Genomic DNA, 15,989 nt, shown 5'->3' with positions numbered 1-15,989 from the left:
AGGTGTGACATGAGCTACTATCCCCGAGTTAAGCAAGTAACGAAACTTCTGATAAAAAATAACCAACATATCTCTTTTTTAACTGAAGAATGATGTATAATACTTGATTATTGTTCAAACAAATCATGGAAGTTCTTGATTTTTTTCAATGAGACAATTGTTTCTGATAAGGAATAATCTTTTTATATTTGGTTTGGTACCAACCAATGCTCATCGAAGTCATGCTCAAAGTTCATTTGGTTTCCTGCTTTTATTTTCATTGCTATTTGAAAGTCTACTTTGTAACCTGTAAGTTCTCGTGAACGGAATGGGTATTCTTGTGAGTTCTTCTGATTACCAGCAATCAGCCTTTCACCAAAATAATGCCAGTTTTGTTTCATCCAATCTGTTTTTAGTATGGTGTCTTTGTCAAGTCCAAGAACTTGTACTTAACTTTGAATTTCACTATCTGAAAATATTCCTTGGTGCACTGAAATTGGCCTTGGAATTTTCCAAATTGTGTAAATAGTTCCTACTAGATTTATTATTGACTGACATCTGGTAACTAAGACACTGGCAAATGAAACAGAATGAACAGTAAAAATGGTCCACAGCCCTCTTAATAAACTAAATACATTTTCAAAACAAAACTCTCAACTGTGAAAAAGAAAAGGGAGGCTGCTTGGTGACCAGTGGAGAGATCCAAAGGGAACATTCTGCAGTGAACAGTTAAACTTTGAATGCAATAATGGAGTTATGTGGTACACACAGCCAGGTTGCAGCTTGGTAGATGCCCAAAGGAAGTTCTTTCCTGGATTCCAAGAAATACAAAAATACTGAGACCAGGACAAAGCAGTTGGTGGGTATATGACATTAAAAAACATGCAGCAGTGACACTGATGATTAGTCTACGAAAACTGTGATATTAGACATTATTTGCAGAGAATAATTTAGAATTTTGACTAAGCTAATAATTAAATCCTTTTTGTCTTTATCCTGCCAGAAAATTTCATTTTATCCCCTAGGGGATAACTACTATCTGAGTGTGGCATCCACTGGTGTACAATCACATGCTTGTCACCTGCTCCACCCCTCTTCCTCCACTCATTTCTAAGTTTACTGTGGCTTTAACAGCCAAGGTGAGACTGAAGTACCATCAGAAAAGTGGCTTTACATACCTGCATACCCAAGGAGAGAAAACTTAGTTGCTTACAATTCGTGTTCACATGTCTGGGAGGTAGTGTCACTGAATAAAACAAAAAGCATGCTCCAGTTATGCACCAATTTCCTGAGATTAACATGAGTGGGTGGTCTGCTCTTAAGTTTTCGTCATATTGTGCACCATTGGTGAGTATGCTTGTGCATGTGGTTTGGTCACATTTATCAAATTTTGTTGTAATGTCTGATTAAAGCAAAAATCTTGTCATGTAAATATCAAGCCTGAAGCCATGTGTTCACAGAGAAAATGTATCTTATTTGTGAACCATTTGACATGTTCCATATCATAGTAAGTTGTTGCAAATATAATCTCGCAAATATAATGGAATAGTCAAAAGCCTGAACTACATGAAATAACATGAGCTACTAGCTGAAGACTAAGGAAAGCATGTAACTTTATTCATTTTTAATGTCACATGAGGAAGACCTCAATGAGTAGTTTTAATCTAATGAGTCACAGTTGAGGCCCCCTCTGTACGTAACAGGGTGTGAATACAGTTTCATCCGACTATATCTTCAACATGAATGAAAATAGAAACTTGGGTTGGATTTTAACTTACATATAAGACTACAAAGTCTTTATTTTCAAAAGACCTATCTGATTTACAAGGGTATATCTTTTACATGAATGAACAGACACCCTAGGGGTACTTTTTACAACTAAATTTTTGTTTATTTCATATTTCATGGACTGTAGGACCAAACTGAAGAGCAAGGCTACATAGTCATGGAATGTGTCAGTACATGAAATTATAACAGCAGAGAAGGAACAACAAGAAAACCCACCCACTTGTCACATTATTATGCAAGTGTTTATTGAACAAACATTAGAGCTCATGACTGGGGCAATGTGTACAAGACATGAGGTAAGCAAGTTGGCTAAAATTCACTTATGAGAAGATGGGGAGAGATGCAATAGGCTTTCATCTGAAAATCACATGTAGCATAACTGTGTGGACCCATGTACATATTGTGTCAGATGATAGTTCAAATATTCATTCGTCTGCCTGCTGTGACAACATTACAAGTTCTTTGATTGGTCGGAGGGATTGCTCATCAGAACTACAACATATGAAATATTAATTCTCTTTACTACATGAATGATAAAAAGATTTCCCTACCTTTATACAGTCCATTTTCACTGAAGCGCTCAATAATTTACAACTGTCGTTGACTACTAAAGAATCGCTTGATGCGTTAATTAACAAACTGCTCTCTTGAAGTACAGTGTTCATCATTTACAAAAGCTCATTTCCATCTGAGACTTGAATAACTCTTTAGCCATTCTTGGTGATGTTGCTGCTTTAGCTGAGTTCATGAACTGAAGCAGAGCACTTCCATGCTATACTATATATTGACATTTGTGTGGGGCTGCTGTTGTACTGAGAGAGGGCGCGGGTTTTCTTTGGCCTCTTCCATCTGTCGTTGCAGATTGCCGCACGGCATTACTAATGTCTGAGGTATCAATGTGCATTGCTGACTGTGATCTTTGGCCAATACCACAGTACACATAGGGTAAACGCTGTTCAAGGAAAGCACCACTGTTGTAGCAACGAGGAAAGAAAATGTGTTTGATTTCCTTATGCATTTTTGTATTCTTTCCTCCATCAAAACTATTAAGAGTATGAGATTAGTAACATAATAAATAAGGAACAATAGCATGGTAGGCAGGTAAATTTCTCAAACAACTTGAATTAGTAAAGAATTGAAATTTTAATCATAGTTGCCTAATGACGGCTCTTTCACATACCAGTTAAAAGTACGACATGGATGGTGCATGTTATGTAAAAATTCGAAGCAAATATATTCACAACGCCAAGAACAGCTAATGAATGCAATCTATGCCCAACTACATCATTCCTTCTGAAGATTTGATGGAAAACACTTGGTTTACATCTAAAAATTTTGGGAACTGCTTTTAACGTATACTATGCATACAATAACATCGCCTGATAATGCAGCTCAAAGCTGATAATGAATCATGCTATGAATTGTTGTTGCTTCCGAATGGTTGTATAATACTCGCTGGGTTTCCAGAAACACCTCTTAAGTTCTGAAACCTCCAAATAAAAGTCTGTATCGTACCTTGCTGTAAATGAGCGTTGTGCCATTGGTTGTCTTCGGCCCCTTGTGACGAATTAACAGCAATATTACATGGAACTGTTTTCATACAATACATAAAATTTTGATTCATTACTCATCCAAGCCAAATGAGTAATTTATTTGCCTGCCTTTTTATTCTTCCATGTTGAGTGCCTTACTAACCATCCTGTTCCTATCAGTGTGCATATGGGAAAAAATACTGATAAAAATAAATGGCTAAATGCATCGAACACAAGCCCTTTGCTCGCCAGCCAGATGCAATGGTGATGTGACATTCGTACATAAAATTCTTTTAGTTATCATGTGGGTGGTTATATGTCTGCAATAACTGGCTTCTCAAGTTCTTGTGTAATTTCTGATATGCTAGGAGCAGTGCATCTGGTACCAATTATCATACGACATTCCAAGTTTGTCATCTCGTGCCTGCTGCCAGGTCCACCACAGACAGTTCACATACAGTGGCTAAACTTGTACCAACAGCACATCTTTAAATATGAGAACTTGGTGCATCTCATTTGGGCCCACAGTTCAGTTCTTGTACCATACAGATCAAATAATGTATATAAATAAAATAGAAAGAAACTTCCACATGGGAAAAATATATTAAAAACAAAGATTCCAAGACTTACCAAGCGGGAAAGCGCCGGTAGATAGGCACAATAAATAAAACGCACAAACACACACACAGAATTTCGAGCTTTCGCAACCGGCGGCTGCTTCGTCAGGAAAGAGGGAAGGAAAAGGAAAGATGAAAGGATGTGGGTTTTAAGGGAGAGGGTAAGGAGTCATTCCAATCCCGGGGGTGGAAAGACTTACCTTAGGGGAAAAAAAGGATAGGTATATACTCGCACGCGCGCGCGCACACACACACACACACACACACACACACACACACACACACACACACACACATCCATCCATACATACACAGACACAAGCAGACATATTTAAAAAGTGTGGAGGCAAAGATGATGTTGAATGACAGGTGAGGTATGAGTGGCGGCAACTTGAAATTAGCGGAGATTGAGGCCTGGTGGATAACGAGAAGAGAGGATATATTGAAGGGCAAGTTCCCATCTCCGGAGTTCGGATAGGTTGGTGTTGGTGGGAAGTGTCCAGATAACTCGGATGGTGTAACACTGTGCCAAGATGTGCTGGCCGTGCACCAAGGCATGTTTAGCCACAGGGTGATCCTCATTACGAACAAACACTGTCTGCCTGTGTCCATTCATGCGAATGGACAGTTTGTTGCTAGTCATTCCCACATAGAAAGCGTCACAGTGCAGGCAGGTCAGTTGGTAAATCACGTGGGTGCTTTCACACGTGGCTCTGCCTTTGATCGTGTACACCTTCTGGGTTACAGGATTGGAGTAGGTGGTGGTGGGAGGGTGCATAGGACAGGTTTTACACCGGGGCTGGTTGTAAAGGCTAGGAGCCAGAGCGTAGGGATTTCATAGGGATGAACTAAGAGGTTACGAAGGTTAGGTGGATGGCGTAAAGATACTCTTGGTGGAGTGGGGAGGATTTCATGAAGGATGGATCTCATTTCGGGGCAGGATTTTAGGAAGCCGTATCCCTGCTGGAGAGCCACATTCAGAGTCTGATCCAGTCCCGGGAAGTATCCTCTCAATAGATACCTAAAACCTCTTTCCTCATTACCTTAGCCAGCTTCATCCTGACCCACAACTTCTTCACTTTTGAAGGCCAGGCATACCAACAATTAAAGGGAACAGCCACGGGTACCAGGATGGCCCTCTCGTACGCCAACCTATTTATGGGTCGCTTAGAAGAAGCCTTCTTGGTTACCCAGGTCTACCAACCCAAAGTTTGGTACAGATTCATTGATGACATCTTCATGATCTGTACTCACAGTGAAGAACAACTACAGAACTTCCTCTCCAACCTCAACTTCTCTGGTTCCATCAGATTCACCTGGTCCTACTCCAAATCCCATGCCACTTTCCTTGATGTTGACCTCCATCTGTCCAATGGCCAGCTTCACACGTCCATCCACATCAAACCCACCAACAAGCAACAGTACCTCCATTATGACAGCTGCCACCCATTCCACATCAAACGGTCCCTTCCCTACAGCCTAGGTCTTTGTGGCAAACGAATCTGCTCCAGTCCGGAATCCCTGAACCATTACACCATCAACCTGAAAACAGCTTTCGCATCCCGCAACTACCCTCCCGACCTGGTACAGAAGCAAATAACCAGAGCCACTTCATCATCCCCTCAAACCCAGAACCTCCCACAGATGAACCACAAAAGTGCCCCACTTCTGACAGGATACTTTCCGTGACTGGATCAGACTCTGAATGTGGCTCTCCAGCAGGGATACGACTTCCTCAAATCCTGCCCTGAAATGAGATCCATCCTTCATGAAATCCTCCCCACTCCACCAAAAGTGTCTTTCCGCCGTTCACCTAACCTTCGTAATCTCTTAGTTCATCCCTATGAAATCCCCAAACCACCTTCCCTACCCTCTGGCTGCTACCCTTGTAACCGCCCCCAGTGTAAAACCTGTCCCATGCACCCTCCCACCACCACCTACTCCAGTCCTGTAACCCGGAAGGTGTACACGATCAAAGGCAGAGCCACGTGTGAAAGCACCCATGTGATTTACCAACTGACCTGCCTACACTGTGACGCTTTCTATGTGGGAATGACCAGGAACAAACTGTCCATTCACATGAATGGACACAGGCAGACAGTATTTGTTGGTAATGAGGATCACCCTGTGGCTAAACATGCCTTGGTGCACGGCCAGCACATCTTGGCACAGTGCTACACCGTCTGAGTTATCTGGACAATTCCCACCAACACCAACCTATCCGAACTCCGGAGATGGGAACGTGCCCTTCAATACATCCTCTCTTCTCGTTATCCACCAGGCCTCAATCTCCGCTAATTTCAAGTTGCCGCCACTCATACCTCACCTGTCATTCAACATCATCTTTGCCTCCACACTTTTTAAATATGTCTGCTTGTGTCTGTGTATGTATGGATGGATATGTGTGTGTGTGTGTGTGTGTGTGTGTGTGTGTGTGTGTGTGTGTGTGTGTGTGTGTGTGTGTGTGTGCGCGCGCGCGCGAGTATATACCTATCCTTTTTTCCCCCTAAGGTAAGTCTTTCCGCTCCCGGGATTGGAATGACTCCTTACCCTCTCCCTTAAAACCCACATCCTTTCATCTTTCCTTTTCCTTCCCTCTTTCCTGACGAAGCAGCCGCCGGTTGCGAAAGCTCGAAATTCTGTGTGTGTGTTTGTGCGTTTTATTTATTGTGCCTATCTAGCGGCGCTTTCCCGCTTGGTAAGTCTTGGAATCTTTGTTTTTAATATATATATATACATGCAGACCAGTCACAAGTCTCTCCTGTCTAGATTCCAGATGCAGATTGAGTCCAGCCCCAGCAATGTGTCGAGTTGGCAGCCGGTGCGGGAAGCAGAGCAGCGCCAGCGTAGACAGTGCCACAACCTGGTGCTGTCGCTCTGTGGTGCTGAGTTGGCCATGGAGAAGTGGCTGAGGAGAAGTGCCTGGTCAACCACAGTCTGCTCCTTTACGACCTATATAATTTATAGACTTTTGCATTTTTTCGTGTCTTCATCTTCTGGCCCGGACTTTCATGTGTCGCCGACAGCTGGCAGCGTCGCCCCTCAAGTGCATCCCCACTTATAATTTCAGGTTATTTTCCTCAGTTTATTGTTTTTCTCTGGGCTGGATGCATCGACTTCGGCTTGACCAATGAGGTAATCAAAATTCATCAGTATTCAACTCGAGAACAATGGAAGATTTGTAACTGGGTGGAAATGACTGTGACTGACTGACTGGCTTCTCTGTTGGGGACCGTGCATTCCGCTCTTTCAGTGATGCCAAGTCTGGTGCTTTCTGTACTCATCTAGTCTTCATGAGGCAGTGTAGTTCTGTGCAATGAATGAAGACTGTGTAATAGTGACCCCGACATCGTGCAACTGGGAACAAAAGATAAGCAGCACATAACTGGTAACACTGGAAAATAAACAGAGTTTCTTGCAATGTTCTTGTGATGAAATCATTATAGAATTATTTCTCTAATCATTAGATTTTTCATGCATAAGTTAAATGAAAAAGTGATGTTAAATATTCAGTGGGTGCCAATAACGAACTATAGCTCCAATTCCTTTGGAGGCCAAAAAGGAATGTGAAGATTCTATTTAAAAAATATTTCTCATCTGTAATTTGTCAACAGGCAGTATTTTTAAGAAAAAGCTATTTTGTATTTTTAGGCAGAGTCTGCCTTCACGTATGAATGCGGACTTGACTTGATAACACATTAGCTGTTAGCAATGTTACAAAAAAGTTTAAAGACGAAGCACTATGTATCCCAAAACCTATAAAACATATGAGCAATAAGGTTACATTGTATGTTGTGACTGAAATATTTACCATATTTAATTCTGAGAAGAGGATCCTTTCAATAATGACTCTAATGTTGTTAACATTTGACATCTCATAAATTTAATGGTTTGTTAAAAGTACTGTTTTATTAAATAAATCACAATATGAGAAGCTTTAAGGTTATTTTTTATGTATTTGTGTACAAAGTACTACCCAAAATTGTTTTCTAATTACCCAACACAAATTTGTTAAGCGACGAAATACACTGTGTGCTACATATGTCAGTTAACTGCTGCACATTTTTGTCCAAGGTCACATTTCAGCAAGGTAACCAAATAATAACCCCAACATTGAAAAATCGCGAAACCTGTGCACTGTAAAATCTGTTTCGAAGGTGATGTCAGAGATGATTTGTTACTAACAGTTGACAATCGGAGCTTTGGTGTCATCTGTGCATTCGTTGTAAGTGTGAAAAGCATACATTATTAACAGAAAACTGTCTACAGAACATCACGAGTTTACTTTACAGATGTGTTGCATGTAATTAAGATGTAAGACAATCTTTCATTGAAACCTTCCCGCAGACACAGCCAACATGTAGCCGAGCTGTCTACAAATTAAATCACAATTTAGAGATGACAGGTTATGTAGCTGGCTTACCTCGAAATGGTCACCCAAAATTAGTAACTACTGATGAAACCTGCAGCTCACTGCACAGGCTTTCATTCAACCACCCAAGAAATGTGCTAGAAGATATTCTAAGCAACCACAGAAGTTCAAGGAGAATGTTAAAAACATTACATCTGAAGCCTACGCCCTAAATGAGCATGATCTTTATTGAAGACGCGAATTCTGTGAGTGGCCACAATGAAAGTGACTCTAACTTTTGCAAAACAGTTATGTGGTCTGATGCAGCAAGTTTTAAGTTAAATGGAAGATTTAAGAACTAAAACTGAGTGTACTGGTCTTCTGGAAATCTGCGAGTTGTTTGTGAGGAGGACTTAATTCTTTCTGCAGGTACGCTTTGCTCTGGTATATGCAGCAAAGCAGTGATAGGCCATTACTTTTTCGATGGGATCATGATTGTGGAAGGGTGTCATGAAATATTCAGAGAAGCTATTACCGTATTCAGTTAGACAATACCGCTGTACTTGAAGCTGTAAGAAACGACCTCATTTGACAGCAAGGTGGAACTCCACCACACTATGAATTACATGTCTGTGCATTTTTAATGACAGTTTTTAGATGATATAAAGTATGGCACCAAGATCAGCGGACCTCACACGGTCTGATTTTTCAATGTAGTAAATACTGAAAGACAACATTTTCGCTACAAAACCATTAAAGCGACAGCATTTATGGAATTTGATTGAACAAGAATTTGAGAACATTTTTGATAGCAATGCGAAGTCATATGAAAAGATACATAAATCAGTGTTTAAACTATGTGTTACATGCCTAGATAACAATAGAGGGCTCTTGCAACGTTTTGAGTAGGACAAATTACTCAGCATAAACTTTTAAAGCTACAAAACACTGCAGTGCATTTTCTGATAACGAACTTCTGTTGTACTGTGTATATAATTAAGAGATCAAGAAGGAGGCATTTGCCTGAAACGTACTTTACACGTCAAACTGAACACATCAACACATCACAGCACATGGACCAGATGGATTCCCCATTTAATGAATCAGTTTTGGTCATGTGAGTGATGAAGTGCATCCAACACAATATCAACACTAAAGTTTGAGAAAACTGCATATCGAAACGAAACTGCGGTGCCACATCCCTTTTTATGTTATTTAAACATTCAGCATCAGTAAATACTGCACATAACACCCAGATGGCGAGAACTTTTTATCGGGTACATATAATTCAGTTTCACTGTTTCGAACTTCCTCTCAAGAGAGGAGTACCACAATGGGTTTGAATTAATTCAGTCAGTTATCAGAGAGCATAAATTTTATATACGGCAGTGGCAGCATAGTGTGCTGATGTTGGCAATGACTGTTGAATGCGGGGAATTATGCAACGTTCATATTAATGCAAACGTTTTATTAGGAAATGTTCGCTATACAAGGATAATTAATTTACTGAGTGGACAAGGGTACATAGAAGAGTCTGTCAACCATAGAGCAAGAATGGCATTAATTAGTTACTTCATAGCATCATTGTCAACACTGACATACTATGCCACCGATGCCATAAGTAAATTTTTACCATGAAATAGATTAACTTTCGTCTATCTCAGATATATAGAAAGACAAACTTTCAATCATTTTACGTATCACCCCTGCCATAAGCGTTCCGTGCCTTCACAAAAATTTGTGGTTGGGGTGTTATTTCTGCTTTAGCATTCAACTATCGAGTGTTGATTGACTTCAAACGTCAAGAACTCCAAAATTATCAACAGGACTAGATCATTAAGAAATCGATATTGCTGTCATGCAATCAGTTTCAAAATCAGATTATTATTCCAGATGTGCACTCACTATAGAAAAATCATGATGATTAAATAAATAAATTCTCACGTCTACCGATGCATTTTATTACAGCATAAGGTAGTCATAAGATGTCAACACAAGAACTAAAAATCATTGTTACATTTTCCATTTACAACATTGACCAACCATTATTATGTTTGTTGTAAACAGTTAAATCCATTTAATCTCATGTAAATCAGAGTGCCATAACACATGCTGACAATCTTCTCACTTCGTTTGGTGTGAAAGAGCAGTCAGCCTTCTGCTGGGTGGTAATGCCGAAGATGCGGACGACGTTTGTTACAGCATTCGCCTTCGACATGAAACAGATACAAAAGAATCGTTTGTTGCAGCATTCACTTTCGACATGAAACAGATACAAAAGAATAATTTAAGAACACAACTAAAACTTTACAATCACACAAATAACACTGACAGTAATTGTAATAAATATTGAACCTCATGTTCGTATAACACATGTAATACGTTATTACCTGCAAATTGAGCAGTAGGTGAGACATTGTAACTGTGTTGATATTTGGTTAGACAGCAAAAAAATTGCGTCAAACCAACTTTACAGCAACGATTGAGCACCAGAGTACCGGTTCATCCACCACCACCTTGAGTCCACAGTCATTCCACTGTGCAATTGAAGCCACATTAATCGTTGTACCTCATTCTATTTTTCCATCTAGGCAGGGGTACCCCAACAGCTAGGGCTATTCGACAGGCTCACTTGTTCTCCCAGACGGGTTTCAGTGAGTAGAGGGGTGAACTTGCTCATTTTTTCCTGTTCTGCTCTAACAAGGGGAAGGCCTCAAACATGGCCAACCGACTGTGGTTGTACTTGGCAGATCACTTGTGCACAACCTGAAATGAAAGACTCTAACAACATGTGGGTCATCACCCCTCCGCTTTAGAAAAAACCATCTCCGACGTTCATGATGTGCAATCGACTCAAAAATTGACAGGATTGAAAGACAGTTGAAAACTGTGCATTCATCATCACCATACTGGGTCCAAAGAAGAATATTTTCATAGAAATCGAGGGAAGAAACACTTATGAATGCCATTTATGTACCCCTAAGGTGATGGCTGTTCAACGAAAGCACCGCTGGCATAGTGGTGTACCGATAGATGGTCTGTTCTGAGACAGATTGCCTGCCAATTTGAATGTAGGTTGACATGAACCCATTTCTACCAGAACAACACGGAGGTAAATGAAATGTGTAAGCTTCAGCAGCCGACGACTGACTCGTGTCATTAGTGCCTCCCCATCACCATTCAGTAGACATTATCTCAGTGAGGAGGTAAAGATATTAGAGTAATTTTGACTGCAGGGTCTCCCAAAATGGATGTATGGATGTAGAAGATCACAGATAACAGCTATCTAAACTGTTCGCTGTTGGGTCGAAGATAGCTGATCAACCACATGTGGGGATGCACCTTCTTTTCTCCTGTTCTCATAGCTGAACCATTGTAAATCCTCCTCCCCTAGCAAACGTTAGTAGTGATTGAACTGTGTGTTCCTCACAGTTTGATTCCTCTCCCCCTTAATGTGCTTGCAGCATTAATTTCAATTCCTGACACATTTGTTTACTAGCGATTCCAAGGAGGCTCTTTGTGCTCTGTGTGGAGCGGTTCCTCATTGCACTTGCAGCGGGGCGTGACCAGAAGACCGGCAGTGGGGAGTGGTCACGAGTAGTGCAACCGTTGTCGGCGCTCTATGCCTAGTGTGGATGTGGCCTCGATAAGGTTACTGGCTTTGGGATGTAATAGAGGTGTCCGATTCAAGACTTTATGAAAATTCTATCTCTAGTACCTCCCACCGCAGAAGTCGAACACGCGCCAGAACAAATGGTCGTGGTCAGCCCATAGAGGGCTCCACGTCCACAGCGGCTATTCCGCGCAGTGGCTCTCGCGCAGCAAGGGCGCCACCGCTAAGCCACGTGCAGACAGCGGCCAATAGCCGCTCCCTCCGGTTTCGTATACAGGGATCCGCTCTGCCCTAGTCCAGGCAGTCTGGTACTCGCTTTGGATTGCGTCTCTATCTCGGCGGTACTGCGTTCTGGTCGTTGCTCGTTGTTGATATTTGCCTGGATCTGGTCCCGAGTGGATTTAGTGTTGGTGTTTGGTGTTGTGGTTTCTACAAGCCTCCGTTGTTTATCTCTTCCTTGGTGTGTCGCTCATAGTCGGTTGTTGTTGGTTGTCGCTGGTCTGTTGTCCGACTCGTCCTTGTGTTTACCTGGTGGTGCATGCTCCACCGCTGGCGGCTTGCGTGCCTGGCGGCTCCAATCCACAGCCCAAGGCGTTCCCGCAGTTGGCTTTGGTTACTACAGTATCAATTCTGATTCCTGTATATTGCCAATGTGGAAGCAAGACTGTGTCTTCGTACCAATCACTATTCGTCGGAGTGTGCATCAATCAAAGTAAGACCTATCACACACCTTTGTTTAGTGGTGGCTGACATTCACATTTCACTAAAACGGTGATTCAGTAACCCGGCTGCATTGCTGAAGTTATTCGTGGTGGCTACTGTTGACGGTTCCTATCAGATCCTTTAGTATTCTCTTCCGTTTCTTCCATTGTGTGCGGTTGGTTTCATTTCTGTGTTAATATTCTGCCCAATGTATTAAAAATGAATTATTGTTGACATGTGATTGAGTCCTGGGTTTGTTTCAATCGATAACCAGGATGTCCCATACCATTCATGACGCACGTCATGTAACCAAGATCTCAGTGACTTAAATTTGCATTTGTGTAGCTTGTTTATCCAGTTTTCTATGAGATTTTAGTTAATTAGTTAAATAACTATTTTAAATTGTAAATGATGTAAATCTTGTTCCACCTGTGAAATGGGGTTTTGACTTTTTTTTTTGGTGGTGGGGGGGGGGGGGGGGTTCTGGTCTAATCCATGTTATGTCATTTTAATGGTCTGTTAAGTGCCTCAGCTCTCGCAACAGTCATATGTGGTATATCTAATTCATTACTTAATTAATAGTAATTGTATTCGGTTCATTCCAGTCTTCTCATTGCTTGAGTGGCTACAAGGTCTTGTATTTTCTACCCTTATTGTGGAAGTCTGAATGTCCATAATCTACAAAGATTTATTGGGGGGTCTCTACCTATATGCCGGTACAGCTGCCCGGCTCCTAGTGGTTGTTAAGATTCCTGTCATGACCTGTTCGTTCTTCAGCCAGTCACTTCAATTAATGAGTTTAGCACCTTGGATGCCAATCCTACCCTTTCTTACCTGCCTCAGCTTTAGGGAGAGGTTTAATTCCTCAAGCCAGCTTTAGGCCAGTGCTGGTCCATAAGGATTCCTTTGATCTTATGACAGTTTTATATAGCTCTAGAGAGTAGCTTGTTGTGGTCCAGTTCATTAAGTTGGATTTACACGGCCAATGTGATCCCAAAGTGATGGTTTTTAAGAATAATTCGAAACCCTTTTTATATGTTGAATTGTTCAGGGTGAAGCAGAGTTGTGTTAGAAGCCTCTTTATCTTTAAATTAATTGTGCTATTTCCATTACCCCCCATGAACCATGGACCTTGCCATTGGTGGAGAGGCTTGCGTGCGTCAAGCGATACAGATGGCCGTACCGTAGGTGCAACCACAACGGAGGGGTATCTGTTGAGAGGCCAGACAAACGTGTGGTTCCTGAAGAGGGGCAGCAGACTTTTCAGTAGTTGCAGGGGCAACAGTCTGGATGATTGACTGATCTGGCCTTGCAACATTAATCAAAACGGCCTTGCTGTGCTGGTACTGCGAACGGCTGAAAGCAAGGGGAAACTACAGCCGTAATTTTTCCCGAGGACATGCAGCTTTACTGTATGATTAAATGATGATGGCATCCTCTTGGGTAAAATATTCCGGAGGTAAAATAGTCCCCCATTCGGATCTCCGGGCGGGGACTACTCAGGAGGATGTCGTTATCAGGAGAAAGAAAACTGGCGTTCTACGGATCGGAGCGTGGAATGTCAGATCCCTTAATCGGGCAGGTAGGTTAGAAAATTTAAAAAGGGAAATGGATAGGTTAAAGTTAGATATAGTGGGAATTAGTGAAGTTCGGTGGCAGGAGGAACAAGACTTCTGGTCAGGTGACTACAGGGTTATAAACACAAAATCAAATAGGGGTAATGCAGGAGTAGGTTTAATAATGAATAGGAAAATAGGAATGCGGGTAAGCTACTACAAACAGCATAGTGAACGCATTATTGTGGCCAAGATAGATACGAAGCCCACACCTACTACAGTAGTACAAGTTTATATGCCAACTAGCTCTGCAGATGATGAAGAAATTGAAGAAATGTACGATGAAATAAAAGAAATTATTCAGATAGTGAAGGGAGACGAAAATTTAATAGTCATGGGTGACTGGAATTCGAGTGTAGGAAAAGGGAGAGAAGGAAACATAGTAGGTGAGTATGGATTGGGGCTAAGAAATGAAAGAGGAAGCCGCCTAGTAGAATTTTGCACAGAGCACAACTTAATCATAGCTAACACTTAGTTTAAGAATCATGAAAGACGGTTGTATACGTGGAAGAACCCTGGAGATACTAAAAGGTATCAGATAGATTATATAATGGTAAGACAGAGATTTAGGAACCAGGTTTTAAGTTGTAAGACATTTCCAGGGGCAGATGTGGACTCTGACCACAATCTATTGGCTATGACCTGTAGATTAAAACTGAAGAAACTGCAAAAATGTGAGAAATTAAGGAGATGGGACCTGGATAAACTGAAAGAACCAGAGGTTGTACAGAGTTTCAGAGAGAGCATAAGGGAACAATTGACAGGAATAGGGGAAAGAAATACAGTAGAAGAAGAATGGGTAGCTCTGAGGGATGTAGTAGTGAAGGCAGCAGAGGATAAAGTAGGTACAAAGACGAGGGCTGCTAGAAATCCTTGGGTAACAGAAGAAATATTGAATTTAATTGATGAAAGGAGAAAATATAAAAATGCAGTAAATGAAGCAGGCAAAAAGGAATACAAACGTCTCAAAAATGAGATCGACAGGAAGTGCAAAATGGCTAAACGGGGATGGCTAGATGACAAATGTAAGGATGTAGAAGCTTATCTCACTAGGGGGAAGATAGATACTGCCTACAGGAAAATTTAAGAGACCTTTGGAGAGAAGAGAACCACGTGTATGAATATCAAGAGCTCAGATGGCAGCCCAGTTCTAAGCAAAGAAGGGAAGGCAGAAAGGTGGAAGGAGTATATAGAAGGCTTATACAAGGGCGATGTACTTGAGGACAATATTATGGAAATAGAAGAGGATGTAGATGAAGACGAAATGGGAGATACGATACTGCGTGAAGAGTTTGACAGAGCACTGAAAGACCTGAGTCGAAACAAGGCCCCCGGAGCAGACAACATTCCATTAGAACTACTGACGGCCTTGGGAGAGCCAGTCATGACAAAACTCTACCAGCTGGTGAGCAATATGTATGAGACAGGCGAAATACCCTCAGACTTCAAGAAGAATATAATAATTCCAATCCCAAAGAAAGCAGGTGTTGACAGATGTGAAAATTACCGAACTATCAGTTTAATAAGCCACGGCTGCAAAATACTAACGCGAATTCTTTACAGACGAATGGAAAAACTGGTAGATGCAGACCTCGGGGAGGATCAGTTTGGATTCCGTCGAAATGTTGGAACACGTGAGGCAATACTGACCTTACGACTTATCTTAGAAGAAAGATTAAGAAAAGGCAAACCTACGTTTCTAGCATTTAGACTTAGAGAAAGCTTTTGACAAAGTTGACTGAAATACTCTTTTTCAAATTCTAAAGGTGGCAGGGGTAAAATACAGGGAGC

At 41.4% G+C, this 15,989-nt stretch overlaps 1 long non-coding RNA gene across 1 annotated transcript in view; it reads left to right on the top strand.

The window, feature by feature from the left end:
- The window catches only part of LOC126278443 (uncharacterized), a 72,638-nt gene extending 64,889 nt beyond the window's left edge, over positions 1-7,749 (top strand). The window contains exon 3 of the long non-coding RNA XR_007550703.1: positions 6,686-7,749. This is a non-coding gene — a long non-coding RNA (uncharacterized LOC126278443). The remainder of the gene's footprint in view (positions 1-6,685) is intronic.
- Positions 7,750-15,989: the final 8,240 nt, after the last annotated feature.

The sequence above is a fragment of the Schistocerca gregaria genome, chromosome 6 (genome assembly GCF_023897955.1).
Source record: "Schistocerca gregaria isolate iqSchGreg1 chromosome 6, iqSchGreg1.2, whole genome shotgun sequence".
NCBI classification, from domain to species: domain Eukaryota; kingdom Metazoa; phylum Arthropoda; class Insecta; order Orthoptera; family Acrididae; genus Schistocerca; species Schistocerca gregaria.
This window is presented reverse-complemented; position numbering and strand designations above follow the sequence as displayed.